The sequence below is a fragment of the Apus apus genome, chromosome 1, assembly GCF_020740795.1.
Source record: "Apus apus isolate bApuApu2 chromosome 1, bApuApu2.pri.cur, whole genome shotgun sequence".
Lineage (NCBI taxonomy): Eukaryota > Metazoa > Chordata > Aves > Apodiformes > Apodidae > Apus > Apus apus.
Genome location: NC_067282.1, coordinates 74,364,700 through 74,382,525, shown reverse-complemented (window position 1 = coordinate 74,382,525; position 17,826 = coordinate 74,364,700). Strand labels below are relative to the sequence as shown.

General features: G+C 42.4%; 1 protein-coding gene across 1 annotated transcript in view; it reads right to left on the bottom strand.

Moving 5' to 3' along the window:
- Positions 1-16,195: 16,195 nt before the first annotated feature.
- The window catches only part of CEP97 (centrosomal protein 97), a 154,903-nt gene continuing 153,272 nt past the window's right edge, over positions 16,196-17,826 (bottom strand). Inside the window, exon 12 of the transcript XR_007890267.1 lies at positions 16,196-16,205. The gene's annotated coding sequence lies outside the window, so the exon portion shown is untranslated. The remainder of the gene's footprint in view (positions 16,206-17,826) is intronic.

Here is a 17,826-nt window from a genome sequence, read left to right as displayed (position 1 = left end):
AAAGGCTGCACTCAAAGAATTAAAACATTAATACTTTTGTGATGAAGTAACAGTTTCATTGCAATTCCCCTTGCATACCCTAGCATGGCCCAGTGCTTGGGACAATCCCTGGATGCAAAACACAACTAAGCCTCCTCTGCAGAAGGATCCTCATGACTGGATCATCTTCCAAGAGAAATGCCCAGCTGCCAGCTTATGTACCTCTGTGGGACCTGCCTGCTGTGTTTTCTGCTGACCTGTTCCCTTAAGTACAAAGTTTTTTAATCCTTTATTGGAAGTAAAACTAAAATCCAGGTATTCCTTGTACTAGTAAGTGCTGTCACCATGGAAGACATCCTCTCAAATTTGTGAGTATTTTAAGCAAAACTATAGATAAAGTCCAACTATATGAGACTGCAGGTGACATTCTGCAATAACCTTGGATCTCTTCTGAGACAGGGTCCATGTTTCCAGTCTTTATCCACATCAAACCCAGATGTTTAAACTCTACTTCTCCTATCGCAGGTGAAGTTTTGGGTTGTGCTCTACGCCTTTTACTCCTGCATCCCTGTTCTGTGACAGCCTTAAGTATGAATCCAACCTAGGTCAGGAAATTGATACCACAACAGCACTTCTGAGACTCAAAATTTTTCATTTGGCTAAGAGTATTTTACTATTTTGACTTGACAGTACTGCAAAATACTAGGAGCCAGATGAAGCTTTTTGATATTTAAAGCAAATAAATGGGGGGAAACAAAACCCACCATCTCTAGAGGTCAACAGGCAGGTTTGGTGTTTATAAAGCAAAGCACTCATCCTTGCTGACCCTCGTGCTAAAAGCAAGCTCAATTCTCATGTCGTTCCCAAGCCAGCAAGTGCTACAGCCATGACTTACAGGTATTCAGCTACACACAGGTTAGCTGATCTATGTATTACTGCTCCATATGCCCAGTAAACCACACTGCCTTTTGTTTAATTTTTATGGTGATTGTGAGAAACCACTAGTGGAAACATGATTGCAGACATAAAATTGTTATATTGGCATGATTTCTGAAAATAGTGCAAGTACACTGTTTAATTGCACATCTTCCAGAGGATATGTACTACCACCTGCAGGTGTATTAAAAATACATAATAAAAATGCTGCTGAAGAGGAGTTGTTTTGCATGGGTGATAGCCTTTTCTCATAGCAGTCTTATTTTGATTGATAACAGAACACCAGATCCATTGCTGTGGGGGTTTTTACTAACAGTAAAATATACCAAGAAATAAAATCAGCAGTTATTATATGCAGTAAATGGCCTCTTCGGCCTGCTATAATGATTACATGCACCCACAATAATAAATACTCATAACAGACACCCAGAGCTAAATCCTAGCACATAAGCTAACCGTGCAAAACAGGCTCATAACTAGCTTCAGCAGCTGGCTGAAGATTTTCCCAAAATAAACTAACTACTCCAGAAGTGATGGAAATACAGCCCTGATGTCTGCCTCCTACCTTATAACACGTGTGGGAGGACAGGACAAGGTACATGGAGAGCCCTACAGCTCTTGCAATTCGTACTTTAGACCCAGCAGGAAGGGCACCCGCTCTACTCAGCAGTCAAAGGACCCCTCATGGCATTAACTTCAACTCCTTTCCTGCCTGAGGGATTCTGAACTTTTGTCTCAAGAGAGAAAGTGCTAACTATGAGGTTAGAGCTGCTCCGGGAGTAAGTTCCTCCCAGTCTTCATCATGGAACCCATTTTGCTTTGCAGAAAATGTCCCCCAGAGCTCAGGCTGAGATCAACAGTATTCATCGTAATGGTAGTTAAGAACCCCCTCGTGGGACACAACACCCGAATTTGAGTTCCTTCACCAGTACTTACACAGCAGGGCAATAACAGGACACAGTCTTATAATACATTATTAGTATGTGCTCTCTTTGAGGCACTTTTTTGATCCTCTTCACAGTCTATTTTCTTTCAAAGCTTTGGAGTTTTTTTTTGCAGAGAGTGAATGCGAAGCGTTGAACTCCAACATGAGACCTTCGCACACCGTCTGAATATCTGAATTCATGCCCTCACTCCTCAGCCTCGCAGAGGAATTCACTGGAAAACGTTCGAAGGTTTCCAGCCGAGGCAAAGCCGGGAATTCTGCTGCGCGGGCTGGACTCGGCTCTGCTATCGGTGCTGTTTTGCTGCCATCTGCAGGGCCGGGCTGGGCTGCAGCTCTCCGCCTTTACTCCTCGTAGCACCCGGCAGAGCCAGCTCTGGGCAGGGCCCAGATTTGAGCTGAGGCATAAACCGAAATATGCTGAAGTCACACCATGTGCTCCCGCACCCGCCTTGGTAACAGGGGTCCTTCTGACTTGGCACAAAAGGAATTTTGTTGATAAAAAACACCCACGCACAACAGAAGTCTGAGTCCTTGCAATGGTGTTCAGTTTTACGATGCACTAGGTCAGGAAGCTAAAAACTTTCTGTGGGTGCCTCATGCCACAGCTACCAGAAAAGCAAGTTGTGGGGCAAAGAACAGTCACCATCTTGGGCTGCACAGAACCAACGTGCTGGGCCCATTGCCTCGGAAAAATTAAAGGAAGACAGTGCTACCTAGGAAAGGTAATTTTATTTACATTAGTATTTTCAGCTACACAAGCTACAGCAAAGGCTGGAATAAGATAATAATAAAATGTAATGCTTTGCTGCACAGGCAGATCACCCTTGTGGACAAGGAAGCATTATTCACACACAGGTGTCCACACTTCATGCAGATGTACTGCATTTTAAGGTGTTCATTTTGTTTCTTTGCCTTTCCCTGAAGCATCAGCTAATACAAAAATCAGAATACTAGATAAAAGCAAAAACAATCTGAGCTGGTGGAGAAGGAACATGTGACAAATCTTTGTTCAGTTAAAGGACTTCAAATATACTAGTTTCTTGCTATAAAATAAATTGAATATCAAGTTTGTGCCTATGAAGAAGAGCAGATATGCCAGAAAACACTGCCCATACAAGCGTCTACTTCCGTATCCTAGATCCTATTTCCCTATCCTTTCCCTTACCCAGATCCTTTTCCTAGCCCCAGACTCATAGGTGTTACCATGCACATCCACCAAAGCTTACTCAGTCCTGCCTCTTCTGAGCATCCACCTGCACACAAATGGTGGTGAGAACAAATTTCTGCTCACCAGGAAAAGCAGTTGCCTTGAGTCCTCCATCTAGAAGCCCAGATACAGAGGCATTTTTCCCCATTTGTCAGTTGCCACCACTTTTCAGTCTCCCATTTGAATACCCTTTTTGCTCCAAAAGCTGTTGCTTTTTCCACATGTGAAGGCAACCTGCTTCTTCCCAGGCAACATCCTAAGCTCTCCAGGAATCACCTCAGGATGTTTTTTTGTGGTTAAATTACGATTTAGTAATTTCACCCAAGCCAGCTTTTGCCAGCCATATCTTTTCAGGGATATCTGAAACATCACCATTTCCCAGTCTCATTACAAACAAAAGTAATGGTTTGCAGATGTTAACATTAAGATAGTTTCTACTGTACTGCGCAGGCAAACCCCAAAGAAGGTATCTTCTTTGGCACTTATCCCAGCACAACTTTAAAACTAAGGATGAGGGCACTTCAGTCTGAAGAGAAAGCATCTGTTGAAGTCTTTCCTGTGCCCTTAAACAGCAAGGAAGGACAAAACAGCAAGTTATGCTTTTTCATCTTCTTTAGCATCTCAGAGCATTCTCACGTCACCTTTCTCCAAGGGTTACTAACCTCACCACAAGGACCATCCATGTCCATATTAGAAAAGGACAAAACAACTTATTTTAAAAATTCAAGTATTTGTTTTAGGAAGAAATTAAGTTGATTCACCTGGGAAAAAGCCTTGGCAGACAGATACTCCAGAAGCAATTTAGAAAGAGTGTCTTGGATTGTGCTTTATACACTTCCAAAAACCCCAATGTAACCTAACTGATCCTTGCAATGCTCTTGCAGGCGTATGTTGTTGAGCAGAATCACACGAGAGAAACCACTGCAAGCAGAAAACCAGGAGCTTCACTTATGCCCCAGGCTAAGTTGCCATGGCAGACACTAGGCAGGGACAGAAGGGCATTTAGCTCTGTTTTATTTCTCAGGTCTCTCTATCTTCCTAGGGAAGGAAGGCTCTCCCTAGCTGCTGAGGTACTGAAATGACACAGGGCTCTGGCTGGAGAAAGTAAGAGCAAGAGTTGTAGCAGGCCTTCTTCCCAATTACCTCAGACTTTTCTAGGCCAGCTGCAGGCATGACTCAGATGCTCACGAAGTAGCTGCTTAGCGGCAGCATATGACTATATAATCAGTGCCAGTTTCTGCTTTCCTCAATATGCCTGGCTGTCATTTGTGGTATTCAGTGCCACAAACAGTTGAGTCACCGCTGAAGCAGGGCCAGATACCTCCAAGTGAAATAACCTCTGAGTCAGGGGCACGATGGATGGCCACGGAAGACACAGCCTACGCCAACACCATGTTAAAGTTTATTCATGTCAGTGAGTCAGCACCACAGAGCAGAAGTACAGAATTACAAAAGTTTCTCATTGCGAAGAATGTTTTGTACTTAGTGAGCACTATTAATAACTTTCTTTAATTACATCAAGGTATATAAGCACCTCAGAGTTGTGAGCAAGCACATCTATGGAACAATGTTGTGGAAGATGAGAAGCGATATTACACACACACCTCTCCCAGAAGCTAAAAGCACAACAAAAAATGCTGCTTGCTCCCCCTGACCTACTAGATGCTTATACTGCTTGGCATTAAAATGAAAGCAGAGAAATGGATAAGCTGAATTTTAGCACTGTTACTGCTTGTCACTTAAGTCTGTGCTTCAGAGAATAGACACTCATCAGGGTACACAGGCTCCATTGGAATAGGGCTTGCTTTCATACCTAATATGCTCAAGATGAGCAGTTTGGCTTCTGCAATTTTCTTGTGGAAGACATTAGATCCTGCTTATAAACCGAGTAAGGTAGGCTGGAGATTTTGAAACTCCATCCTCTGACACCCAACCTGGGCACCTGCTGCTAAGAAACTGTAACTCAGTTTATAGGAGAACATCTCAAATACACAGGGGGCCTGAAGACCCTACAACAGAGCTCTGCAAATTAAAGAAGTAAACATTACTAAATTAAAGCTACTGTGATCTAATATTTACTCTCTCCTCATTTGAAAGATGTCATATATTAGAGATTTTACTTTATTGAAAGCTTCTACTGTGTATTTAATAGAAGTACCAACACTTTGGCACTGACATCCAATTGTGGCACCATGCACATGCCTTATAGTGGCAGCTCTTTCAGTGCCATTGCCCACAATGCTGCTTGATCTCAACTGAGCAGGTGCACGATAGCAAACAACCTAGTTACCCCAGCTCTCTTGTGATCATTTTATTTTCTTTCACAGATTTGCAGGTCTTCGTTAATGAGGAATATCAAGGACCCCAGCAGATGAGCAGCAGCCCAGCAAGCCCTGACTCTCAGTATCTGATATTAACAGGCCACTAGAGGCCACACTAAGCTCACTTGGTACCTTTGCATCAACTGAGAGACAGGAGCCTTCCGATTAGAGGCAGGATATATTGACTAGTACAAGATACAAAGCAGAAGCAGCTCTGTAAGTTACAAGATACCTTACACTGACGCTCACCTGGGTCAGGTGGCTGAGAGACCATCTGAGAAAATACTAAAATCTTTGCTTGCCCTCACTGCTGTCATCCCTCCTCAGGTCCTAGCCTACCCTGCCACACTGGTGTCACCTCGCTTCCCCCAGCTCAGCAAAGCCCACAGGTATCATGTCCACCACCCAGCCCCCTGCTGCCCATAGCAGGGGTTCTAGGAGAGCCCTGACCCGAATCCTGTAAGACATTTTCCTTCCAGATATGAGCCCTTCTCCAATAAAGCAGAAGGGAACAGATACTAAACATTTGCTTCAGACATCAAAACACACTTAACAGGACCAAGATTATTGCTTTTCTCCCACTTTTTGGAGGGTATGCTCAAACCCAGTATATTGCTTGGATATTAGAGGGATGTCAGCACTGAACTACAATCAATCCCATACAACCTCCTATAAATAAAGAGTATCTTGTCCAGTGCAGAGAAACTACTTATATTTGATTGACCCTGTAGCTCCACTGCACCAGCCACAGCCAGGTGCTTCAGCAGCCAGTGCTAAATTAGTCAGAACAAGACAGACAGCAGTGTCAGGGCAGGGCTGGGAGTCTGCAGCTGCTGGGCTGGTAGAAGGACAGTGGGCACAGGGGGAAAATCCTGAGTGCCCAGCACTGACAGGTTATGGAAGTAGCTTTTAGCAGCATGAAGATCCACAGTTTGAACAAACTGACAGAAACGTAGCTTGGCCAGAGTATAACAGGAATGTATTATACCATGTTTGTCCTGTCCTTATACTCCTCCCCAGTCATGCAATATCCATCACGGTTGCAAGAGTAGCTGGATCTTTTACCAAAATTTATATGTCCTCCTCTAGCTATATTGAACAGGCTCCAAAGAAAAAAAAAAACATTAAGGGGACAAAGCCCATACCTCCAGGAAGACAGTCATCTCTATATCTGGCACAGGGAGCAAACACAAACCACATAAAGAACCATCAGTCCAGGTCTTCTTGTACAAAATATAAAGTTCTTTAGATCTCCTGTATCTTTTTCACAGCCACAGAAAACTAAAATAGAGCCTGGATTTAAATAAAAGAATGAAGGGGGAAAAAATAATCAAAAAAACCCCACAAAACAACAACAACAACCCCAACACAGTCAGCTACATGACAAACAATGAAAAAAGAAGCTGGCTTCTTTGCGTGACAAATAATCCTCATAAGGAAGGGTGAGTGCTGAGGTTAATGTAAGACAACACAGGGAAATAGCATTTAGCATCAGCCATTGCAGCATGCAACAAGCAATGACGCTATTTAATTAGGAAGGTGCTTATTAATCTAAGTTGAAATTTATTATTAGACAATAGGTAAATGGACTCTGTGGTGGCAACATCTTACACAGTTGCATTTTGGCTCCACCATCTAATAGAAACTGCTGAACATACATTGTAAAGTTAATTAAGCACCAAGTACACAGTTTCTCATTCTGTTATTTTCTGTAACATTTCAATTAAAGACCATCTTGGGCATTTTAAAGCCTCTATGTGGAGAACTCTGTGCTTTGGTTTGATTAATAATATAATTTGTTTTCATGGAGTATCTTCCAGCAGTCAACCCTTACATTAATTTTAAAAATACTCAAAAGTATTCCCCAATACCGAATTAAATCTAGTAGCATGTTTTTATTACCAGGGTAAGATACACTACATTGAAGCTATCACTATAGATTATGGGTAGTTTTCTCATTAAAAATGTTGGAAGAGTTGAATTGATTAATCTATAAATTACAGACATCTCGAGCACACCAAGGAAAATGTTAGAGATGCAAAATCTCCAGAATTCTTTTAGGGAGGCTGAAAGAGTTCCATCTCATATGCCTTCATTTAATGCAATTACCTGCTCCACCTCAGAATTTTAAAAAGCTCATGACAGCCTTGATATACCTCACATAAATATTTGGAGTAAGGGAAGAACCTCAGCAAACTGAAATTCATTTTTACAAGCCACACTGCAGCCAAGCAATTGTGATGGGCACACAACAAAGCTCATGGCATCATTCTCCAAAAAGCACCTGCCATGAAGACAGCCTTTCATCTAGCATGGCAAGGACACAAGAGGAAAAAAAAAAAAATATCGGTGGGAATGAGATAGAAATGCAGCTAGTGGCTAGGGAAAAAGCAGGAAGGATTTGTTAAGCAGACAGAATATTGTGTGCCTCTAGCAATAAACCAGTTGTGGGGGGGCGTTTAATACTAAACTCTCCCTTCAATTACTTTCCAACAGCACTAAGTCACTCGGTAGCCAGGATCCATAAGACACATGCTACCCTTTGTGGTATTACCTGTTTTCACTTATTCTCTAACCTTATCACTTTGGCATTGTTCCCATGCTCTTTCCCTCAGGTGGGCACATATTTAGCATTTTTCAGAGCAGTCCTGCAAGCTTTTCCTTCAGTCTCTGGTCCCACAGACCAGATCCATCTGGTGATGCCAGAGTTGTGCCTGTGGCAAGGCAGCCAGAAGTACTGCCAGAAAGCACCTTGCCCAAGCCTCAACACCTCCTGGGCTCTTCTGCTCTGGATCCATACAATGAATGGACAAACACTATGGCTCTGCCGGTCTCTGCCTGCCATGTGATATGTAAAACCTAAAGCCTGTCTAAATGCCTGCTGAAGGTCATACAGTTCCCTCAATGCTCCTTTCCTTCCCCACATTCAGGAGCTGAGGTAGCATCCCACTGTATTGTCTCCTTCCCAGAAGATGTCATTCTGCCAGCACAGTGCCAGCTGACTCAAGTGTGATCTTCCTATCCTCCTTTCTGTTGATCCTCATATGTATTGGGTCAGAACTGTTAAAACTAAACATGACATTCCTCCCTGCCTATCCTAGAACTGAATAGTAGCTAGTGTGTCCAGGAAAGTAGGAATTTTCAACTTCAATTTAATAGCTGTAAAGGTATATTTAAAGAGCACTTTGAACTTGATGTTCCAATGCTTTAGCCATTCTTTCCCAAAAAGTAAAACCCAGCAACTCCTGCAGCAATGCAGTCTTGCCAGTCCTGATTGCTTTGGGTTTGTTGGTTTGGGGGATTTTTGTAGCAAGAACATACTCACTCTTATTGTTACCAGGGTGCTGACCTCTTTAAAAGTTTAAGGAAAAACTAGTTTACTTAACAGGGAAATTTGACATCATTTCCAGTTCAGTCATAAATTTTCCCTGGGGCATTTGAACTGATTACTCATTCTGTGTTCTACTTCCATTTCTCACCCACAAAGCCAGGACAGACACTTCCCTATATACAAGTTCTGTCACCAAAGATACTTGGAGAGACACACTCTAAAAGGTTTTACTCTTTAATAAACTAGGTAGGAAACCAAGATCTGATTTGTCTTAGAAGGCTTCCTCTTCTCTCTCTAGTAAAATATATATATATAGCATGTTTTCTTCTTTCCCTGAAAATAGATTTGTCTGAGCTTGACTACAGCAAACACTTTAGTATCTTCAATTTCCAGTAAATGCATATTGCTTCATATTTAAAACATCTCTTACGTTGCATTTGTTATCCCAGTCCTTCCTTCAAGGTATCAGATTCATAGACAACGTTCCAGAAAGCACCAAGTATGCCTTGCTGGCATGTTTACTGGTAACTAGCTATTAGTTGCTATATCTGAATCTATTGAGAAGCCAGAGTGAAAGGGTGAAATAGTTTTTAATAAAGTTTATCATAAACTCAACCAGCTCATTACTGTTCTTTCACACCCAAAGTAAGTTTTGTACTGTGGTAACAAATGATGTAGGCCCTGTTTGCCTTGTAAAGATGCATTTTGCTTTTATCTGCCAGTGTTGGATCTCTGTGGCTGTGGTAAAGGCATCAGGAAGACTATCTGCCATCATGGCCCAAAATTAAGATCACCACTAATGGTATGTTCCATCCTTCAACCACAGAACTATGCAAGTGTCTCTGAAAACATGTATTAAAGAAAACTTCTCATTCTAACATCCAAGAGAAATGAAAAGGCAGAGCTACAATTAGAAAAAGAGTAATCTGTCAAAAGGCTCACCTTTTCCCTAGCTCCACAGTTAAGCAGAAAAACCTGTTCTCCTCAGTCACATTCTCTACTTTCTCATTTTCCTTTTCCACCCATTCATCTCCTTCCAACACATTCAGGAAATATCTATTTAATAGCTTTTGTCAAGTCCCCTTCCAACAGTGAACTCCCTAGGTGATGACACTGTGAGTTCAGTGTGTATCCTGCCCAACAACTTTCATGAGGCAGGCAGCCTCCTGTTTAGAACTACACTGGAAGAACACATGAAACAGCACACACAGTGCTTTTTTTACTCAAAGCATCCTTAAGAACAAGTGCAAAGGAAGAAAATCAGACTTTGGAAAGAAATTCTCCAGAAGACCTCACAAAAATTAGGTATGTGCATTTATTACTTTTTATGTTTGATCATATATAGCCAAATAAATAAAAGTTTCTCCTCTGGATAGAAGCTGTAAGAAAGATTCTACCATAGAAAGGCAAAGGGCCTGCATTCATGTGTCCACAGTACTAACTTAAGTTAGTCTGATTTGCTTGGTCTGCTTTAGGGATAGGAAGCTCTCCCAGGAAACAGCACTTGAAATCCAAGTGCTAATGGAGCAGAAGTTTAGTGATCTGCTTTGAATTTCCACCTAGATGCAAAAACATCTCTATATCTGTTTTGTACCATGCAACTCAGATGTCCAAGTATCTCTATTGTGGCTCATGGAATTTTGTACCTTATCTGCAGCCAAAGTTTTGACATGATCCAAGCTAAACATTTTAACCAAAAGCAACCCATCTGAACAAAACACTGAGTTGGATTAAAGATTCCCTGTCACCTCAATATATTATGAAAAGTTCAGAAAAGCTATAAAATGGAAGCCATGGTTTTTATCAATATTTAAACACATCTGCATTTATACATACTTTGCATACTTTGGAATGAGACGTGTGTTTGCTACTAATCGATTTCCCACTTCCTGATATGAGGTATCCAGAGACTGAGACTTACTTGGCTTTACAAGGTTTGAAGAAGGTTTAACAGTTGTATCATTCATTTTACACTTTATACTTTCACCCCTTTTGCACCTGTATGAGATGTTTAAAAACTGTAGGCAGTCTGCAGAAAGACATGCATCTGTGCATATACACAAGCATTTGTATTTACAAAAATGTATACAAGTATGCACAGCTCCTCTGTATGTTTGTGCAAGTGTGCAGTTATACATATGCTCTGTCTTAGTATTTAAGGCTTGGTTTATTAAACTAATCAGCTAAACTCAGAATGATAGGTGCAGTTTTCTTCTACATAGCCCAGCAGTCACTTAAGATCTCTAACAAGATTCTGCTCCTTTGCATAATACCCATTAAAAACACCGCTACAGCTCCCTGTCATCCCTGTTCCCACTCCTTTTCCTTGTATGGGTACCTCCTGGCCAGTGCAATATTTCTCCCTCTAAAGCTCTTTCCAAAATGAGCTTTGGCCCTCCTCTTGCAGCCCACACTCTTCATCTCTAGGAAGAACTACTGCTTTAGTTCATTTTCCCTCCCTGCAAACCCACTGTTTCCCCCTCCCTTCAAGTACATTCCCACAGTGGAAAAACACTGTCACCAGCTAGCAACTTCCTCTTCTTATTTAGATTCAAAATCAAAGCACAACTGAAAACTCTTCTATATGTTGGAAGAGACAGTCTGATCACTTGAAAACTATGATCTGTAATGTCTGCTCAAAGTAAAACCACCTATTAAGACTCCTTATGTCTTCTATAAAATAGTGTCCCAGGGCATTCATATAAGTGAATTACCTCAGTTAGTTGTGCTTGTCAACTTTTTTGGAATTCCAATCAGAAAAATTCTGAGAAAGAGTAAAGATTTTTCAGAAATATTTCAGTACAAGTCAAGCTGAAGAAAGTGGCCACACGATGCCAGCATTGTCTGGGAAATGGGAGAAGACTCCATTCTGAAAGTGTGCATGAATTAGTTTCTTTTTCATTCTGTTCATTCTTAAATATTTTTCTTTAGCGGGCAAACATCTACATTCCCACTTTTCACTTTGCTGCAACCTTTTCATCCAGCTTTTTTACAGCCTGCTTAGTACTCCCCATGAAGAGCATAAAGTCCACCTTTTTATATTTTAAGTACTACAGAGAGCCAACAAGCCCATGCTTAGCCATATTGCATCTCCCACCCACCCCACAGCTTGTTTCTCCTTCTGCTGTACACAACAAGCATCCACTTAAATTTTCTGGGTGTATATATATATATATATATGTAATGGAAATGTCACAGAGTGGTAGCATTGCCACCTCATTGCTCAAGTTTGCTTTTAACATCAGATTGATTGAATGTTCAGTATGTTACTGCAGGCCACTTAATTTTTTTATCTGATTACAGGAGAGAATAAGGATGCTTATTCCTCCAGAACACACAGTCTCTCCCCAACCATTGTATTTGTCACTTCAAAACTAACTTTGCGAGAACATCCCAAATATATTCTTAATCATAGAATGTGTGGGGTTGAAAGGGACTTTTAAAGGTTATACAGTCCAGCCCCCCCTGCAGTGCACAGTGATCTTTTTAACTAGATTAGGTTGCTCAGAACCTTCTCAAGCCTGGCCTCGAATGTCTCCAGGGATGGGGCCTCCGCCACATATCTGCGCAACATCTTCCAGTGTTTCTTCTTCCTAACATCCAATCTAAATCTCCCCTGCTCTAGTTTAAGACTATTGCCCGTCATGCTATCACTACATGCCCTTGTAAACAGTCCCTCCCCAGCTTTCCTGTAGGCCTCTTTCATGTACTGGAAGGCTGCTATAAGGTCTCCCTGGAGCCTTCTCCTCTCCAAGCTGAAAGATCCCAGCTCTATCAGCCTGTCTCTATAGGAGAGGTGCTCCAGCCCTCTGGTAATTTTTGTGATCTTTTTCTAGACTCATTACACAAGGTCCAGGTCTCTATTGTGTTGAGGGCTCTCACTGCCTTCCATAAGATCTTACATTCATATGCAAGATTTAGACGCACTTCCAGTTTTCCCTTCAGAATTATAGAATGGGGAAGATTGGAAGGGACCTTAAAGATCATCAGGTTTCAACATCCCTGCCAGGAGCCTTGTCCAACCTGGCCTTAAACACCTCCAGGGAGGGGGCATCCACAACCTCCCTAGGTTAACCTATTCCAGTGCCTTGCTGCCACCATGGTGAAGAATTTCTTCCTGATGTCTAACCTAAATCTACACTCTTTCTGTTTATAACCATTAGCCCTTGTCCTATCACTACCCTCTCTGGTGAAAAGCCCCTCCCCAGCTTTCCTGTAGCCCCTTCAGGTACTGGAAGGCCACTAAAAGGTCTCCCCGTAGCCTTCTCTTCTCTCAGCTTGTCTTCATGGCAGAGGTGCTCCAGGCCTTTGATCATTTTGGTGGCCCTTCTCTGGACCCTCTCCAACAGCTTTCCTGTGCTGAGGGCACCAGAACTGTACACAGTACTCCAGGTGGGGTCTCACCAGAGAAGAGCAGAGGGGCAGAATCCCCTCCCTGGCCCTGCTGGCCACACTTCTTTTGATGCAGCCCAGGATGCAGTTGCTCTCTGGGTGCTGAGCTCACACTGGTGGCTCATGTCGAGCTTCTCATCTACTACCACCCCCAAGTCCTTCTCCTCAGGACTGCTCTCCAGCCATTCTCCCCCCAGCCTGTATTTGTGCATGGGGTTGTGCCAATCCAGGTGCAGGACCTTGCACTTGGCCTTGTTGAACTTCATGAGGTTGGCACTGGCCCACCTCTCCACCTGTCAAGGTCCCTCTGGATGGCATCCCTTCCCTCTAGGGTGTCACCCACACCACACAGCTTGGTATCATCAGCAAACTTGCTGAGGATACACTCCATCCCACTGTCCATGTCTCCAATGAAGATATTGAACATCACTGGTCACAATACTGACTTCTGATGAACATCACTTGTCACTTGCCTCCACTTGGACACTGAACCATTGACCACAACTCTCTGGGTGTGGCCCTCCAGCCAGTTACTTATCCACCGAGTAATTCTATCTGTCAAACAAAAATCCAGTGTTGAAAATCTTCAGAAAGAACAAAAGTAGTAACAGAGGAATAACAGGAAAAGCTCCAGCCATTCTCAAAGCATTTAGAAAATCCAAGTGGAAAATGTGATCTGTAGGCCTTCAGTTCACAACTCAGCAGATGCAATTACAAATGCAGTAGGGTTTTTTTCAGCAATCAGTAGGATGCCTGGGTAACAACCAGCACAATATTCTGCTCCACCAGCCCGCTAGCTGGGACACCACAGCCTCAGCTTCTAGCAAAGCTCAGTCTTTCAGCAGCAGCAATTTTATCTTTCTGCTTTGAGACAGTGACCTGAAGAACTGAGAAGGAGTTGTTACACTTATGATCAGAGGACTTAAGGCGTTTTATGAAAAAGACCAAACACCTGTCTTTTACAGTGATACCCAGCAGGTGAAAAACAATATTTTTGCCAAAAGCATTTTATTCATATGTGCATATGCCCACTTTGATACATACAATTTCTAGGTGGAAGAGTTCCATCTTACATTTTTGTATAAGTGCAGTTGATAGACCAGCCTGCCCTACCTAAATAAAACTTCCTCCAGACAGAACCACACTTGTCTCCCCTCCCTCACTGTCCAACAAGACAGGCTTAGCCTGTCTTCACTACCCACTGTGGCATACTGAAACAGAGCAAAAGTACATCCACACCTGCTCTTTCCAGGAAGCACTAGCAAATCAGTAACCAAAGAACAGCAACATTCCAAGTGTCACATGTTTTAAAGGTTAAATACACAACACCTGAGTTTGGCATATTGAGTACCAGTCATCTTGCACAAGGAAAAATACTTCCCTCTGAAAATTTTCAGCAGAAATTAACTGGAGTCATCATTCAGTTGGACCTAACATACAACCCTGGTATTCAACTCTCCTCAAAATATTTCCAATTGCTTACAGCCATGCTGATCTCAAGCCTCAGACACAACAGAAGGTGATCCACACAGTCTCAAACTCTGAGTGATTGCCAATGTGCATTTCACATGTGCATTCAAATTTCTATCACAGCAATGGGAGGATGAGCATACAGCTACCTGAGATATACTTACCTCTGTTTCACGCCCTCAGTGTGTGCCCTAGTACTGCAATGAAAGAGGCTGTTTCCAAGAAGGAGCTGCTAGAGAGAGCTGGCCAACAGTGGTCTCCAACACTTCCAATCTGTTAGCTCATCATGCAAGTACAAAAGGCACCTGCCTTGGTGGAAGAGACAGATCCCTCAACCCTGCTAGTTCTCATTCAGTGTTGCCACCAATAATTACGAGTTCCAACAGTGGTTGCCATAATACTCATGTTTGCTACAGCTTTGCAAACACAGACTCCACGTTATTTTCAATGTTTTCAATTCAAACCCACCATTCTTTCTACACAGCGGGATAAACCCATATTAGAACAACTTGCTCAATATGAATTCAGATAGGACCTTTACAGATGGTCAGAGCCTGTTCCACAAGTTGAGCATACAACAAGGTATAAGAGCTAAGTGACATAAGACAGTACAGGGCCACGCCTGGGTCCTGCTCACCACCAGGGCCCTTCCCCAACCATCCCACTGGCATTGGTGGGATATGGCAGCACAGCTACTCCTGCTTCTCTCAGCCAGACTGAGGACTGCAGAAGTGATGTACATGTCCTGACCATCATCCTGAAGGCACCAGCTTGTGGCAGGGACTGAATCACAATCCATGGAGGTCCTGGGTGTCAAAGTGCCAGACTACCTCTTTGCTTCAGTTTCAGCCAGTGTTTTTGGAAGCCTCATTATTTCTCTCCAGACCTACCACCTCTCAAAAAACCCCAACAAGCTAGCCCACCTAATTTCCAGAGTACTGCAACAGGGAAGTGTGCTTTCCTATAGATGAGCTGCATCTGCCCTGGCAGTAGATCCCACATCTCCTGGAGCCCTGATACACAATTATGCCAGAGAACCAGGCACCAAAGCCAAAGGACCTCCGTGTTCCTTGGCCGCTGCTCATCATTCCTTCATACCAGAATACACCCATCAGCTCTTCCTCAAACACTTTTTAAAGTTAAAAACATAACTAACACTCCACTATGCTAAATACCTTCTGCCTCAGAGGCATATGCTGCAAAATCAGGGCACTTCCAGGAGATAATGGAAAGATCATCAGTTTGTTCACAATACAAGAATCCATCACAACTTTATTTCACTGCAAATAAAGCATCTCTGCTATTTGATTTACCCAGACATTCTTTCTTAAAGATTTAGTGTGTTTGAAACAACTCCATTTTCTAAGAAAACTTTTTAAATGGTGTCAGAGGGAGGAGGATGGGTGTTCAAGCAGGCTAGATTATCCTGTTCCACAGAAGAATCCTGAAAAAGGGACATAATTGAAGTGTCTGAAGAGTATTAGAATCACTTGGAGCTCACTGTCTGGCACTCAGTACCACATAAAGGAAGCTGCCAGTTAAGGAGTGGAAGAAAGGAGTTTTGCATCAAAAATTGCATCAGTGTACAGATCATAATAAACAAGTGTCAAGGTCTGCTTTTTACTCACACAGTGAAAAAGAGAGCAAATAGCCTATCTTAATGTCAGTATCTTTGAAAAATGGTATGCTTTTATCAGAAAAAAAGGCAAATTTGGCTAAAAGTCACAATACAAAAAAGTCATAACACTCCCATTCTATGCAGGAGCTGAAATACAGTTACACCTTATGATATGAATCTTTGGTTATTCTAAAAATTCCAGAAATGCAAAGTAGTATAGGAAAATTCAGATAATTTTGTTCATTGTACTTAAAAATCAACTGTTGAAGCAGATTTAGCTCTGCACCTCTTTCTTTTAATTTGACAATTCACGCCTTGAAAAACCAGCTAAATGGCAGAATTTTCTGGCTTCATTGGATGTTCCATAAAGCTCCACAAGCTGAAGAAATGTTGATTGTCAGTACTAAGGGATTTATTCTTACTTCAAGAGAAGATGGGGGCAAAAATAACAAGTCTGAGTTTACAGAGATTTTTCTCATCTATACAACTTATTTAAAATATTCATATCTTGGCTATGCTATGGCTTTCAACAGCATTGAAATGGAGAACACTTGAAATGGCACTGAAGTGTTTTTCTAACAATTATTCTGATTCAGATAGCTACATATTTTTATGCTTAAGGTTATGAAAAGTATTTGCCCTTTATTACACATAAACCAACCATATCTGGGGCTGTATCAAAAGAAGCATGGCCAACAGGTCAAGGGAGATGATTCTCCTGCTCTACTCCACTCTCCTGAGACCCCATCTGAGTACTGCATCCAGTTCTGGGGCCCTCACCACAAGAAGGACATAGAGCTGGTGGAGCAAGTCCAGAGGAGAGACACAAAGATGATCAGAGGGCTGGAGAACATCATATGAAGACAGGCTGAGAAAGCTGGGATTGTTCAGCCTTGAGAAGAGAAGGCTTCAGGGAGAACTTATGTTCTCCTTCCAGTAGCTGAAGCTGAAGGGACTTTTTACAGCAAGAGGTAATGACTTTAAACTGAAAGAAGGTAGAGTTAGGTTAGACATTAGGAAGAAATTATTCACTATGAGGGTGAAAGACAGTAAAGCCACAGGAACATAAGATCATAAAAATCCTTCGTAAGTGCGTGACAAATTCCTGGATGACTTTCAGGAAGTCAGGTTACTGTGGACAGTCCCTTACAAGGGTACTGGGGAGCAGTAACACAGAATTGCCTTGTTTTTCCTTCCACCAATCTGCCCCTTTATATGACCACTCTTGGAGACAGGACAGCTGTTCAGGTGTGCTCACTATGGCATTAATGGAAATAGTTGCCCAGAAGAGTTCCCAATCCTGACCGTCACGTGAGCTCCCTATGATCAAGCTGCATACAACACATGGACAGGGCAGGTTTATAAACAGATGTGAGGCCCCACATTTAAAAGGGCTCCATCTCTCCCAGATACATCCAGGCCACAATGAACAACCACAGTTTCTCCCCCCACCACATGCTAGACAGCACAACCATGCACACAAAACCTCTCCTGCTCTGCCTAGAGATACCTGAATTGACAGCCTCATGTGCCACTGAGAAAGGTGTTGTTTTTTTTTTTCACTCCAGAACTAAAAAACAAATAATATTCTAATCATGGTTGAGCAAGCACACATTGATTTGTCTT